The 14,034-nt window shown below is 44.3% G+C and overlaps 1 protein-coding gene across 12 annotated transcripts in view; it reads left to right on the top strand.

The window, feature by feature from the left end:
• The window catches only part of LOC139406429 (transcription factor SOX-6-like), a 175,252-nt gene that overhangs the window by 24,302 nt on the left and 136,916 nt on the right, over nucleotides 1–14,034 (top strand). For all 12 annotated transcript variants that reach the window (XM_071148998.1, XM_071148995.1, XM_071148992.1 and 9 more), the window contains one exon: nucleotides 2,211–2,275. The gene's annotated coding sequence lies outside the window, so the exon portion shown is untranslated. The remainder of the gene's footprint in view (nucleotides 1–2,210; nucleotides 2,276–14,034) is intronic.

Below are 14,034 nucleotides of genomic sequence, written 5' to 3'. Positions count from 1 at the left end.
CTCTCTCTCTCTCTCTCTCTCTTCCTCTCTCCCTCCACCTCTCTCCCTCTCTCCCTCTCTCCCTCTCTCCCCCTCTCTCTCCCTCTCCCTCTCTCTCCCTCTCCCTCTCTCTCCCTCTCTCTCCCTCTCTCTCCCTCTCCCTCTCTCTCCCTCTCCCTCTCTCTCTCTCTCTCTCTCTCTCTCTCTCTCTCTCTCTCTCTCTCTCTCTCTCTCTCTCTCTCCTCTCTCCCTCTCTCTCTCTCTCTCTCTCTCTCTCTCTCTCTCTCTCTCTCTCTCTCTCTTCCTCTCCCTCCACCTCTCTCCCTCTCTCCCTCTCTCCCTCTCTCCCCCTCTCTCTCCCTCTCCCTCTCTCTCCCTCTCTCTCTCTCTCTCTCTCTCTCTCTCTCTCTCTCTCTCTCTCTCTCTCTCTCCCTCTCTCCCTCTCTCCCTCTCTCTCCCTCTCTCTCTCTCTCTCTCTCTCTCTCTCTCTCTCTCTCTCTCTCTCTCTCTCTCTCTCTCTCTCTCTCTCTCTCTCTCTCTCCTGCTTTGATGTATTTATTTGTTGCCGTGGCGCCACAAACCCAGGTAGTTTGAGATGCGTGTGGATCAATTGAGGTTGACCCTAGTAACTTGCGGTAACCAGCAGAGCCACAGGCGGGAGAAAGGCTATTTAGAAGCTAAATAGTCGCACACGACTAGTTGGTATGTTTCCACTGATGTGTGAGAGCAGTGTCGGGCAGTGACTCTTCGTTACGTCCCAAATGGCATCCTATTCCCTATGTAGTGCACTACTTTTGACCAGGGCCCTATTCCCTATGTAGTGCACTACTTTTGACCAGAGCCCTATTCCCTATGTAGTGCACTACTTTTGACCAGAGCCCTATTCCCTATGTAGTGCACTACTTTTGACCAGAGCCCTATTCCCTATGTAGTGCACTACTTTTGACCAGAGCCCTATTCCCTATGTAGTGCACTACTTTTGACCAGAGCCCATAGAGTTCTGGTCAAGAGTAGGGTGCCACCTTCTTAACCCTCCAGATTTATGAGGACAGAGGGACCTATCTCGGCGGCCTCGACAGTAATTCCCGTTACGAGAAGGCTTAACAAACGCCCAACTTCAAAGCTGTGTTCAATAATCTTAATGTTGGGTGTGTTGCTGGGTTTGTGTGCCTGCATACAGTGTGCGTTGTCATTTATGTGCTGCCGTGTGTGTGCACCATTACGTTACACTGCCTCTCCTGTCCAACATTGAGGCTCTCTGTTGGATAGGCAGCAGGTATAGAAGCACATTGCATGCCTATATGCATAGCTATAGATGGAGACGCTAGATAAACAACTAGAAGAAGTGTAGTTTATTAAAAATGCTCTGACATTTAGTTTTTAGAGGCACACACTGAGCGAATCCTAATTATACACACAGAACCCAATGGGATATTTCTCATTACAATCAAAACAATAGCAGATTAAGTGACAATTCTGTGTGGCCTGGGAGGACTAGTGGTCAGTGTTGGCGTGGGTTCGATTCCGACCCACTGCCTATGCTACACTCTTCTCCTATCTCTTCTCTGGCCAATAAAGAATACACATATCACACTCCATGAACAAATGTCAACATGGCTTAAAGGCAATCAAGTGTGCAAGATATGACCCTGTAATCATTATATGCTGTCCATATGTGTATACATTTTTAATATCAATGTAATGACGTGATTGTTTGCAGTTGTGTAAAGTACTTCAGTTGTACTTTCAAATATTTTTACTTAAGTCGTTTTTTTGGGGTATCTGTACTTTACTTTACTATTTACATTTGACAACTTTTACTTTTACTTCACTACATTCCTGAAAAAAAGAATGTACTTTTTACTCCATGCATTTTCCCTTACCCCTAAAAGTACTAGTTACATTCTGAATGTTTAGAAGGACAGGAATATGGTCCAATTCACACACTTATCAAGAGAACGTCCCTGGTCATCCTGTCTCTGATCTGGTGGACTCACTAAACACAAATGCTTTGTTTGTAAATAATGGTCTGAGTGTTGGAGTGTGCCCCTGGCTATCCAAACATTTTAAAAACAAGAACATGGTGCTGTCTGCTTTGCTTAATATAAGGAATTAGAAATTAGTCATTTTCTATTAAGGTATCTTTACTTTTACTCAAGTATGTTAATTGGATACTTTTTCCACCACTGATTGTTGGTTTTAAATTATCTCTTGTTTTTGCTCTTTTTTAGGAGACGTTCATGAATCCAATTCTGACCCACCAGTGAGCTGAAGGTGTTGAAGTCTCTCTACTGCTGTAAGTGTTAAGTCTATTCTAATTTCTACTCTGTAAGACATTATCTTAAAGGGATAGTTGACTTGATTTAAGTTAAGCTTATTCTGGATGTTGCTAAATAACCAGCTAAAGAATTGAAAAACTGTTTGGAGGAATTGACAATGCCTTAGGGAAGTCGGGGGGAAAAGCAGAAGCTTTCCCTTTAAAGCATGGGATTTCTTGGTGCATATGTTATGCCACAAAGGAATGCACCTGTCTTGTATGAATGGTCATGTCAGTGGCGCACACTCCTTTTTATTTCTGCGTGTTGTCACGTTTCAGGTGAACAAACTGTACCTGACTTTGTACGTGTCCGTTAGTTTACCTTCGTCGTTCACATACAGAGTGCTTTTGATAGCTTCCCCGTATGGATCTGGACCACCACTCTGGTCTGGGTGTTTCTCTGTATTCACTCAATAGGAGCTTTCAGTGTGGCGTAGAAAGGCCTCTTTTAAAGACACACAGGCAGGCAACACTCCAGAAACCTGTCAGCGCTACATTACAGTAGGCTTTTAATGGACTTTCTCCCTGTCTACATTACAGTAGGCTTTTAATGGACTTTCTCCCTGTCTACGTTACAGTAGGCTTTTAATGGACTTTCTCTCTGTTCGTAATAAAGATATATAGTACAAGTCAAAATTTTGGACACACCTACTCATTCAAGGGTTTTTCTTGATTTTGTACTATTTTCTACATTGTAGAATAATAGTGAAGACATCAAAACTATGAAATAACACATATGGAATGATGTAGTAACCAAAAAAGTGTTAAATAAATCAGAATATATTCTTCAAAGTAGCCACCCTTTGCCTTGATGACAGTTTTGCACACTCTTGGCATTCTCTCAACCAGCTTCATGAGGTAGTCACTTGGAATGCATTTAAATTAACAGGTGTTTCTTGTTAAAAGTTAATTTGTGGATTTTTTTTGGCAAGATCAGCTCAAATAAGCAAAGAGAAATGACAGTCCATCATTACTTTAAGACATGAAGGTCAGTCACAAAAACCATCAAGCACTATGATGAAACTGGATCTCATGAGGACCACCACAGGAAAGGAAGACCCAGAGTTACCTCTGCTGCAGAGGATAAGTTCATTAGAGTTTACTCTACCTCAGATTGCAGCCCAAATAAAGTAACAGACACATCTCAACATCAACTGTTCAGAGGAGACCGTGTGAATCAGGCCTTCATGGTTGTATTGCTGCAAAGCCCAAATTAAGCTGTCAATATTGATGTCCTATACATTTAAATGGTTTCACCAAGAGAAATATATGAAATGTAGAACTGGGAGAAATTAAAGAAAAGTGCCATATGGTTCATCCCAGTTTTAAAGTAATAATAGTTGTCTTCTTTGTGGCCCTGGTGTCATGTCAGAGGGGGAGGAACTTTTCGCTATATGTCATCAGTTAGCTGATCCTCATTGGACCCTAGCCCTCGTCGTGGGAAGGCTTTAATGATTTACTGTTTGGGGATAGGCTATCCACTTTGTTGGCCAGGGCAAGTAGGTCCATTTGAAAGGCTTTGTTGTTGACGAGGTGTGCACTCCCTGTTGTATTTCTATCCATACTACTTAACTCATTCATTGAAATCACTTGAATAAAGCTACTCTATTTCTTTCTATTTGGCTGCAGAGCCCGTGTCACTATCCCACCCAAGGTCCATAATATGGTTCTCTTTTGAATGTACTCATTGGTTGTAGATGGTGAGGCTATAGGTTGGGCCTGGGATGTGGTTCCTTACTTAGGCTGGAACAGCGAGCAGCTCATAGCCAGCGAGAGAATCCACCAGCCTCATCCCACAGCGTCTTCGCAAAACCACCAGCTCTATCACTCTTTCACTTATATTAGCCTTGAAATGGGGCCTGTTCTAAATAGGATCTCCTTCTAGTTTATCCCTTTCTGTTTATGGAGGAGTGGAGAGAAGAAAAGAGCCACGCAGCTTAGTCACTTTTTCCCTCTCTCGGCCTCCAAACCACAAGCGAGGGCAGCTTCCCCAGGACGAGTTCTTTTGTCTCTTCTTCTTCCACTGTGGCTTTAAAGAGATCCTCCTTCCATTAGGTCATGCAGTGAGACCGTCTCTGATACAGCGAGAGAAAGAGGAAGAGAAAGAGGGAGAGATATAAAGAAAGGGAGGGGGGAGAGAAAGATGTTTGGAGGGGAGAGTTGGAGGCCTCTGTTTCTTACACTAAGGAGAAAAGACATACCGTGAGTGTTCGTGGCACGAAGTATGTTGTTGTGCTCTCTGCCATGTCAATACTCATCATCATGGTCATTATCATCACTGTCATCATTAACGTCGTCGTCATCGTCATCCTTATTGTCATTAATGTCATTAATGTCATAATTGTCTTTATCATCATCAAAGTTATCATCATCGTCGTCGCCATCATCATCGCCATCATCATCATCATCATCATCATCATAGTCGTCATCACCATCATCGTCAACATTACCATCTTCATCACCATCGTCACCGTCGTCATTGTCATCATTGTCATTATCATCACCATAATCATGATCTTCATCATCGTCATCTTCACATCAACAATCCTCAATGATGACTGACAGCCTTCAAACATCTTTCCTTGCCTCGCTCGCCCCTCTCATCTTCTCAGATGACTTCAGATGCACTGTATCACATTACACATGTCACGCTGTGGCATATGTCACATTACACATATCAAATAAAATGTTATTTGTCGCATACACATATTTAGCAGATGTTATTGCGGGTGTAGAAAAATGCTATATATATATATATATACTGTACTTATATATAAACTGGGTGATTCGAGCCCTGAATGCTGATTGGCTGACAGCCATGGTATATCAGACCGTATACCATGGGTATGACAAGAAAATGTCTTGTTACTGCTCTAATTACGTTGGTAATAAGTTTATAATAGAAATAAGGCACCTCGGGCATAAGAACAGCCGTTAGCCGTGGTAAATTGGCCATGTACCACACCCCCGAGGTGCCTTATTGCTGTAATGATCGTCTTCGGGAGAAAGAGAGGAGGACCAAAATGCAGCGTGATGATTATCCATTTTTAATGGGATACTTAAACAGCGAACAAAAACAATGAACCGACAAAAAAGAATGAAGCCGAAACAGTCCTGTAACGTGAACACTGGAAACAGGAACAATCACCCACACCCCACAATACAAAACAGACTACCTAAATATGGTTCCCAATCAGAGACAACGACTAACACCTGCCTCTGATTGAGAACCATATCAGGCCAAACACATAGAAACAGACAAACTAGACATACAACATAGAATGCCCACTCATATCACACCCTGACCAAACAAAACATAGAAACAAACAACGCAAACTATGGTCAGAGTGTGACAATTGCTTAAATATATGATGGGATGTATAGACATGGACAGTATGTGGATAGAATATGTAGTATATCTGAAGAATACGTAGGATAGAATAGTATATGTACAGCAATATTTAAATAGGATAGTCCTTGACTAGAATACAGTATATACATATAAAGTGGGTAAAACAGTAAACATTATTAACATTATGACCAGTGATTCCAAGTCTATGTACATAGGGCAGCAGCCTCTAAGGTGCAGAGTAGAGTAACCGGGTGGTAGCCGTCTAGTGACAGTGACTAAAGTTCAGGGCAGGGTAGAGTAACCGGGTGGTAGCCGTCTAGTGACAGAGACTAAAGTTCAGGGCAGGGTAGAGTAACCGGGTGGTAGCCGTCTAGTGACAGAGACTAAAGTTCAGGGCAGGGTAGAGTAACCGGGTGGTAGCCGTCTAGTGACAGTGACTAAAGTTCAGGGCAGGGTAGAGTAACCGGGTGGTAGCCGGCTAGTGACAGTTACTGAGTTCAGGGCAGGGTACTGGGCGGAGCCCGGCTAGTGGTGACTATTTAACAGTCTGATGGCCTTGAGATAGAAGCTGTTTTTCAGTCTCTCGGTCCAAGCTTTGATGCACCTGTACTCACCTGGCCTTCTAGATGGTAGCGGGTGGGTGAACAGGCTGTGGCTCGGGTGGCTGAGGTCCTTGATGATCTTTTTGGCCTTCCTGTGACACCGGGTGCTGTAGATGTCCTGTAGGGTAGGCAGTGTGCCCCCGGTGATGCTTTGGGCAAACCGCACCACCCTCTGAAGAGCCCTGCAGTTGCGGGCGGTACAGTTGCCGTACCAGCCTCCTGAGGTTGAAGAGGCGCTGTTGTTCCTTTTTCACCTAACTGTCTATGTGAGTGTGGAATTTCAGATTGTCATTGATGTGTACGCCGAGGAACTTTAAGCTTTTCACCTTCTCCACTGTGGCCCTGTCGATGTGGATGGGGGCGTGCTTCCTCTGCTGTCTCCTGAAGTCCATGATCAACTCCTTCGTTTTTGGCGTTGAGGGAGAGGTTATTTTCTTGGCACCACTCCGCCAGGGCCCTTACCTCCTCATTGATGTTGGTAATCAGGCCTACCACTGTTGTGTCGTCAGCAAACCTGAGGATTGAGTTTGAGACGTGCGTGGCCACACAGTTATGGGTGAACAGGGAGTACAGGAGGGGGCTGAGCACGCACCCTTGTGGGGCCCCTGTGTTGAGGATCACCGTAGTAGAGGTGTTGTTGGGGGTGTTCCATCAGGAAGTCCAGGACCCATTTGCACAGGGCAGGTTTCAGACCCAGGACCCCAAGCTTAATGATGAGCTTGGAAGGTACTCACCCAGTGGCATATGTCACCTTCCACATATCACCCTGTGGCATATGTCACATATCTCCGTAAGGGGAGACTCAGACTTAAGAAATGTACTGTAGGGAATGTGTTTGTGACACTCTTCTGTAGAGTACATAATGTCCATTATATGATCTGTACCAAGCACAGGCAGTGGCTGTCAAAACACATAGGCAGGAGATTGTATTTGTTTTTGTGAAATGCTCTTTCCATTCGGTTAGTGCAGTGTTTCTCCTACCATTGTATGACAGTTATTTAGATGTCAGAGGGCCTATGTTGCTTTGGGGGCCTTTGCACCCCCCCTGAAAATTCTGCTAGGGAGAAGTGTGTGTGTGTGTGTGTGTGTGTGTGTGTGTGTGTGTGTGTGTGTGTGTGTGTGTGTGTGTGTGTGTGTGTGTGTGTGTGTGTGTGTGTGTGTGTGTGTGTGTGTGTGTGTGTGTGTGTGTGTGTGCACGTGCATACGTTTAACTTACTTTCACCAAAATGCCAGGTAACAACTGGTGTCTCCTGAAGCCGACATACTTCTAAAGGCTACCATTAAGAAATGCCATCAGAGCAGCCACCACTCAGGTTAATAATTGCTTCTGGTTTTAACTGAGGGGGTGAAAGGTCAGGATCAAACTCACCTGTTCTTTTCCAAGCCACAGAGGCTGGCCACCTGGCCCTCCGCGGTAAAGTTTCCCTAGGTACAGATGTAGGATCAACGTCCCTTCCCTCGATCTTAACCTTAAACATTAGTAGGGAAAGTGACCCAATATCAGCGTCTAGTGGAAACTCACTCTAATCCTCACCTGGCCTCTCAGATCTGCCATGGCAGCCGTGCTACAAGGTCTCACAGGGCTGTCACTGTTACCACTCTAGGTGTCCATATTGGTAAACGATTCATCATGTTACGCCCTGTTCTGTTTCACCTGTCCTTGTGCTTGTCTCCACCACCTCCAGGTGTCGCCCATCTTCCCCACTTATCCCCTGGGTATTTATACCTGTGTTTTCTGTCTGTCTATGGTCAGTTCGTCTTGTTTGTTCAAGCCTACCAGCGTTTTGTGTCTCAGCGCCTGATTTTTCCAGTTTCTTTTTACTTGTCCTCCTGGTTTTTGACCCCTGCCTGTCCTGACCCTGAGCCTGCCTGCCGTCCTGTACCTTGGCCTCTACTCTGGATTATTGACCCCTACCTGCCTTGACCTGTCGTTTGCCTGCCCCGGTTGTTACATTAAACATTGTTCCTTCACATAGTCTGCACTTGGGTCTTAACTGGATTCCTGATACATCATCTCCCTGGCTCACTGCCATTGAAAGGATAGGATGTCCTAAATGGCACCCTATGCCCTTTGCAAAATTTGAAATGTTTTTATTTTATATTGGATAAAAGCAGAGACTCAGAGCTACAAAATGGTACATCATACATTGCATTTTTGAGGAACAGAGGCAAAGTTATTCTGCTTTAAAAGTTGATGAACTTGGCCTTTGAATGTTTTGGTATCTAGTGAAAAACTCTTCTTTGTCTACACCCATTCAGCATCGTTCACACCCTCTTAAGCTTTAGCCCCACCCATCTCGTTTTGCTCTCGGATCGTTCAGAGCGCACACCTGACGCTCTGGCCGATGATTTGTTTACCACTAGATAGCATGAAAACAGCCTAACCAGCTCTGCTAGCAACAATTTCATTACTCATTTTTGCAGACGTTTACTGACACCGGCCATATTCAACAGGTGTTGTGCGCTTTAGCTTAAGACATGCTAAACAATTAACTTAGCTAGGTAAACATGTCACGCAACCAGGTACAATGTTAGCTAGCTAACATTAGGCTCTAACTAGCAAAGCAAATGGCTCTGGGATACAAATAAAGTCAGCTAGGGAGCCAGCCAGCTAACGTTAGCTATCAGGTCAGTGGTTATACCTTTATAATGCCGGTCCTTTCAGGTCAGTGGTTATACCTTTATAATGCCAGTCCTTTCAGGTCAGTGGTTATACCTTTATAATGCCAGTCCTTTCAGGTCAGTGGTTATACCTTTATAATGCCAGTCCTTTCAGGTCAGTGGTTATACCTTTATAATGCCGGTCCTTTCAGGTCAGTGGTTAGTGGTTATAACTTTATAATGCCAGTCCTTTCAGGTCAGTGGTTATACCTTTATAATGCCAGTCCTTTCAGGTCAGTGGTTATACCTTTATAATGCCGGTCCTTTCAGGTCAGTGGTTATACCTTTATAATGCCGGTCCTTTCAGGTCAGTGGTTATACCTTTATAATGCCAGTCCTTTCAGGTCAGTGGTTATACCTTTATAATGCCGGTCCTTTCAGATCAGTGGTTAGTGGTTATATCTTTATAATGCCGATCCTTTCAGGTCAGTGGTTATACCTTTATAATGCCAGTCCTTTCAGACCAGTGGTTATACCTTTATAATGCCAGTCCTTTCAGGTCAGTGGTTATACCTTTATAATGCCAGTCCTTTCAGGTCAGTGGTTATACCTTTATAATGCCAGTCCTTTCAGGTCAGTGGTTATACCTTTATAATGCCAGTCCTTTCAGACCAGTGGTTATACCTTTATAATGCCGGTCCTTTCAGGTCAGTGGTTATACCTTTATAATGCCAGTCCTTTCAGACCAGTGGTTATATCTTTATAATGCCGGTCCTTTCAGGTCAGTGGTTATACCTTTATAATGTCAGTCCTTTCAGACCAGTGGTTATACCTTTATAATGCCGGTCCTTTCAGGTCAGTGGTTATACCTTTATAATGCCAGTCCTTTCAGACCAGTGGTTATACCTTTATTTATTGCCCTTTTTCTCCCCAATTTCATGATGGCCAATTGGTAGTTACAGTCTTGTCCCCATACCACCCTGCATACAACTGCTGGCTTGCTTCTGAAGCTAAGCAGGGTTGGTCCTGGTCAGTCCCTGGATGGGAAACCAGATGCTGCTGGATGCTGCTGGAAGTGGTGTTGGAGGGCCAGTAGGAGGCACTCTTTCTTCTGGTCTAAAAAAATATCTCAATGCCCCAGGCCAGTGATTGGGGACACTGCCCTGTGTAGGGTGCCGTCTTTCGGAACGAGTGTCCCGACTCTCTGCGGTCATTAAAGATCCCATGGCACTTATCGTAAGAGTAGGGGTGTTAACCCCGGTGTCCTGGCTAAATTCCCAATCTGGCCATCAAACCATCACGGTCACCTAATAATCCCCAGTTTACAATTGGCTCATTCATCCCCCTCCTCTCCCCTGTAACTATTCCCCAGGTCGTTGCTGCAAATGAGAATGTGTTCTCAGTCAACTTACCTGGTAAAATAATGGATAAATAAAAAATAAAAATCACTGCAACTCCCGTATGGACTTGGGAGAGGTGAAGGTAGAGAGCCATGTGTCCTCCAAAACACAGAGCTGCACTGCTTCTTGACACACTGTTCACTTAACCCGGAAGCCAGCCACACCAATATGTCGGAGGAAACATCGTACAACTGGCGACCATGTCAGTGTGCATGTGCCCGGCCTATACCTTTATAACTCCCTGCACTATGATTGCAAAGGAAAGCAAAAATCAGCATTGCTTAAGTCCTAGTACAGGAGTCGCTAGAGTGCGATGTGACAAGGACATCCCGGCCGGCAAGTATTTCAAAATACTTGAAAGTACTACTTAAGTATTTTTTGGGGGTATCTTTACTTTACTATTTATATATTTGACAACTTTTACTTCACTACATTCCTAAAGAAAATATTGTACTTTTTACTCCATACATTTTCCCTGACTCCGAAAAGTACTCGTTACATGACGAATGCTTAGCAGAACAGGAAAATGGTCCAATTCACACACCTATCAAGAGAACACATGGTCATCCCTACTGCCTCTGATCTGGCAGACTCACTAAATATAAATGCATCGTTTGTAAATGATACATTTTTAAAACAAGAAAATGGTGCAATTTGCTTTGCTTAATATAAGGAATTTGAAATTAGCAATTACATTTACTTTTGATACTTAAGTATATTTAGAACCAAATACTATTAGACTTTTACTCAAGTAGTATTGGCCGGGCCGGCCAAACCCTCCCCTTACCTGGACGATGCTGGGCCAATTGTGTGTTGCCTCATGGGTCCCCCGGTCGCGGCCGGCTGCGACACAGCTCGGGATCGAACCCGGATCTGTAGTGATGCCTCAAGCACTGCAGTGCCTTCGACTGCTGCGCCACTCGGGAGGCCCTAGATCAGTCATTATGCCTATATAATGCCGATCCTTTCAGATCAGTGGTTATGTCTTTATAATCAGACCTTAACCCTGGTACGGCAACTGCACTGCCCGCAACTGCAGGCCTCTCCAGAGGGTGGTGCAGCACATTACCGTGGGTATACTGCCTGCCCTCCAGGACATCCTGTGTCGCACCCGGTGTCACAAGAAGGTCAAGGAGATCATCAAGGACCTCAGCCACCCGCGCCATGGCCTGTTCACCCTGCCATTATCTACAATATGTGTGAGTGTGTAGGAAGAGTAGAGAGAACAGTCTATGATTTGGGTGGCTGGAGTCTTTGACAATGTTTAGGCCCATCCTCTGACACCGCCTGGTATAGAGGTTCTGGATGGCAGGGAGTTTGGCCCCAGTGATGTACTGGGCCGTACGCACTACCTTTTGTATCGGCTTGTGGTTGGATGCCGAGCTGTTGCCAAACCAGAAGGCCAAGGAGATGCACAGCCTGCTCTCAATGGTTCAGCTGTATAACGTTTTGAGGATCTGAGGATCTATGCCAAAATAGTTTCAGCCTCCTGAGATAGAAGATGCATTGTTGTGCCCTGTTCACAACTGTGTTGGTGTGTTTGGACTATGATGGGTCCTTAGTGATGTAGACACTAAGGAACTAGAAGCTTTCAACCCGCTCCACTACAGCCATGTCGATGTGAATGGGGTTGGCCCTCCATTTCCTGTAGTCCACGATCAGCTCCTTAGTCTTGTTGACGTTGAGGGAGAGGTTGTTTTCCTGGCACCAAATTGCCAGGTCTCTGACCTCCTCCCTATAGGCTGCCTCATCGTCGTCAGTGATCAGACACTGTCGTGTCATTGGCAAACTTGACGATGGTGTTGGAGTCGTGCACGGCCACGCAGTCGTGGGTGAACAGGGAGTACAGGAGGGGACTAAGCACACAGCCCTGAGGCACCCCAGTGTTGGGGTTCAGCGTGGCAGATGGGGGTGTCCCGTTAGGATGTCCAAGATCCAGTGTCAGAGGGGGGTGTTCAGTCCCAGGGACCTTAGCTTAGTAATTAGCTTGGAGGGCACCATGGTGTTGAACGCTGCTGAGCTGAAGCCAATGAACAACATTCTCACATACACGTAGATGTTCCCTTTGTCCAGTTGGGCAAGGGCAGTGTGGAGTGCAACAGAGATTGCATCATCTGTGGATCTGTTTAGGCGGTATGGGAATTGGAGTGGGTCCAGAGTTCCTGGGATGATGATGTTGATGTGAGCCATGACCAGCCTTTCAAAGCATTTCTTGTCTACAGATGTGAGTGCTACGATCCGGTAGTCATTTAGTCTGGTCACCTTGGCGTTCTTGGGAACAAGGACTTTGCTTGAAACATGTAGGTATTACAGACTGGGTCAGGGCGAGGTTGAACATGTTAGTGAATACAGTGTAGTCATTGCATGCTATGAATATGAGACCAAATACTTAACTTTTTACTAGTTTAATACACATAGAGTATAAGTGAATTTGTCCAAATACTTTTGGTCCCCTAAAATGTACGAAAAGTGCTGTAATTTCTAAACGGTTCACTCGATATGGATGAACATACCCTCAAATTAAAGCTGACAGTCTGCAGTTTAACCTCATAGTCATTGTGTTATTTAAAATCCAAAGTGCTGGAGGACAGAGCCAAAAGAGCAAATCGTGTCACTGTCCCAATACCTTTGGAGCTCACCGTATTTATATTCCAGTCTCTGGTCTGGAAGCTAATTTCCTGCAATTCTATCCATTTTGCTATGGGTTTTTGTACTGTGTATATAAATACTTTATTCTTGACATAGCTCATTCTAATATTTCTACTACTGTACACATGGTATGTTAGTTACACTGTTCATACACACCACATATGTTTTATATACTGGATTCTTGTACATATCATTCCTAGTATATCTTGTGTAAAATCATCCGGTTTATATACGTATAGATTGCATTTGGATTACTGTTACAGTGCTATTTGGTTTGTTAATTGGATTCGTTATGACATTCCTTAATTACATTTTTTTGTATAATTTGTGTACTTGTTTGACATTGTATTGCATTGTTAGGAGCTAGTAACATAAGCATTTAGCTGCACTTGCTATTACATCTGCTAAACTGTGTACACAACCAATAAACTTTGTTTTGGTAACAAAAAACATCTAAATGATGACGTTGAGTCAACGTGTAAAATAGATTTGGATTTGCAAAAAGTCATCAACGTGAGGGAGTTTATTTCACCCAACTTTTAATCTAAATACAATCTCCAATACATCGATTTCACGTTGCATTCTCATTAGTTCACAACTCAACCACATGTTAATAAAAACTAGACATTGAACTGACGTCTGTGCCCAGTGGGATGTCGCAAGACACATACTTTACAAAGTGCAGGAGAAGGAGCATCCTCCGTATCCTCAAGGGACATCTGGGTTGTGTCCATTATGAATCAAACAGAAGGAAACAGGGAGGAACTACTAGGACTTAAGCAATGCTGATTTTTGCTTTCCTTTGCAAAAGGTCTGATAATCATAGTGCAGGGAGTGATGACCTCTTTCAAAGCCATGACTAAGTCCCCCTGATCAGTGACTGTGTGGAACCGTCAATCCCTTAATCGTCGCCTTTGTTCTTTGTCGAAGTCAATTAACCATATGGATTTACAGTATACATGGAGACTGTGATCCGAGGAAAAGTGTGTGTGTGTGTGTGTGCGAGCATGTGTGGTGCGTGTGTGTGTGGTGCGGTGGTGTCTGTGCTTGTTTGGTGTGTGTGTGTTCCCGTGTATGCTTTCGTGTGTGTGTGCGTGTGTGTGTGTGTGTGTGTATGTGTGCGTGTGTGTGTGT

Source organism: Oncorhynchus clarkii, chromosome 4 (assembly GCF_045791955.1).
Source record: "Oncorhynchus clarkii lewisi isolate Uvic-CL-2024 chromosome 4, UVic_Ocla_1.0, whole genome shotgun sequence".
Lineage (NCBI taxonomy): Eukaryota > Metazoa > Chordata > Actinopteri > Salmoniformes > Salmonidae > Oncorhynchus > Oncorhynchus clarkii.
This window is presented reverse-complemented; position numbering and strand designations above follow the sequence as displayed.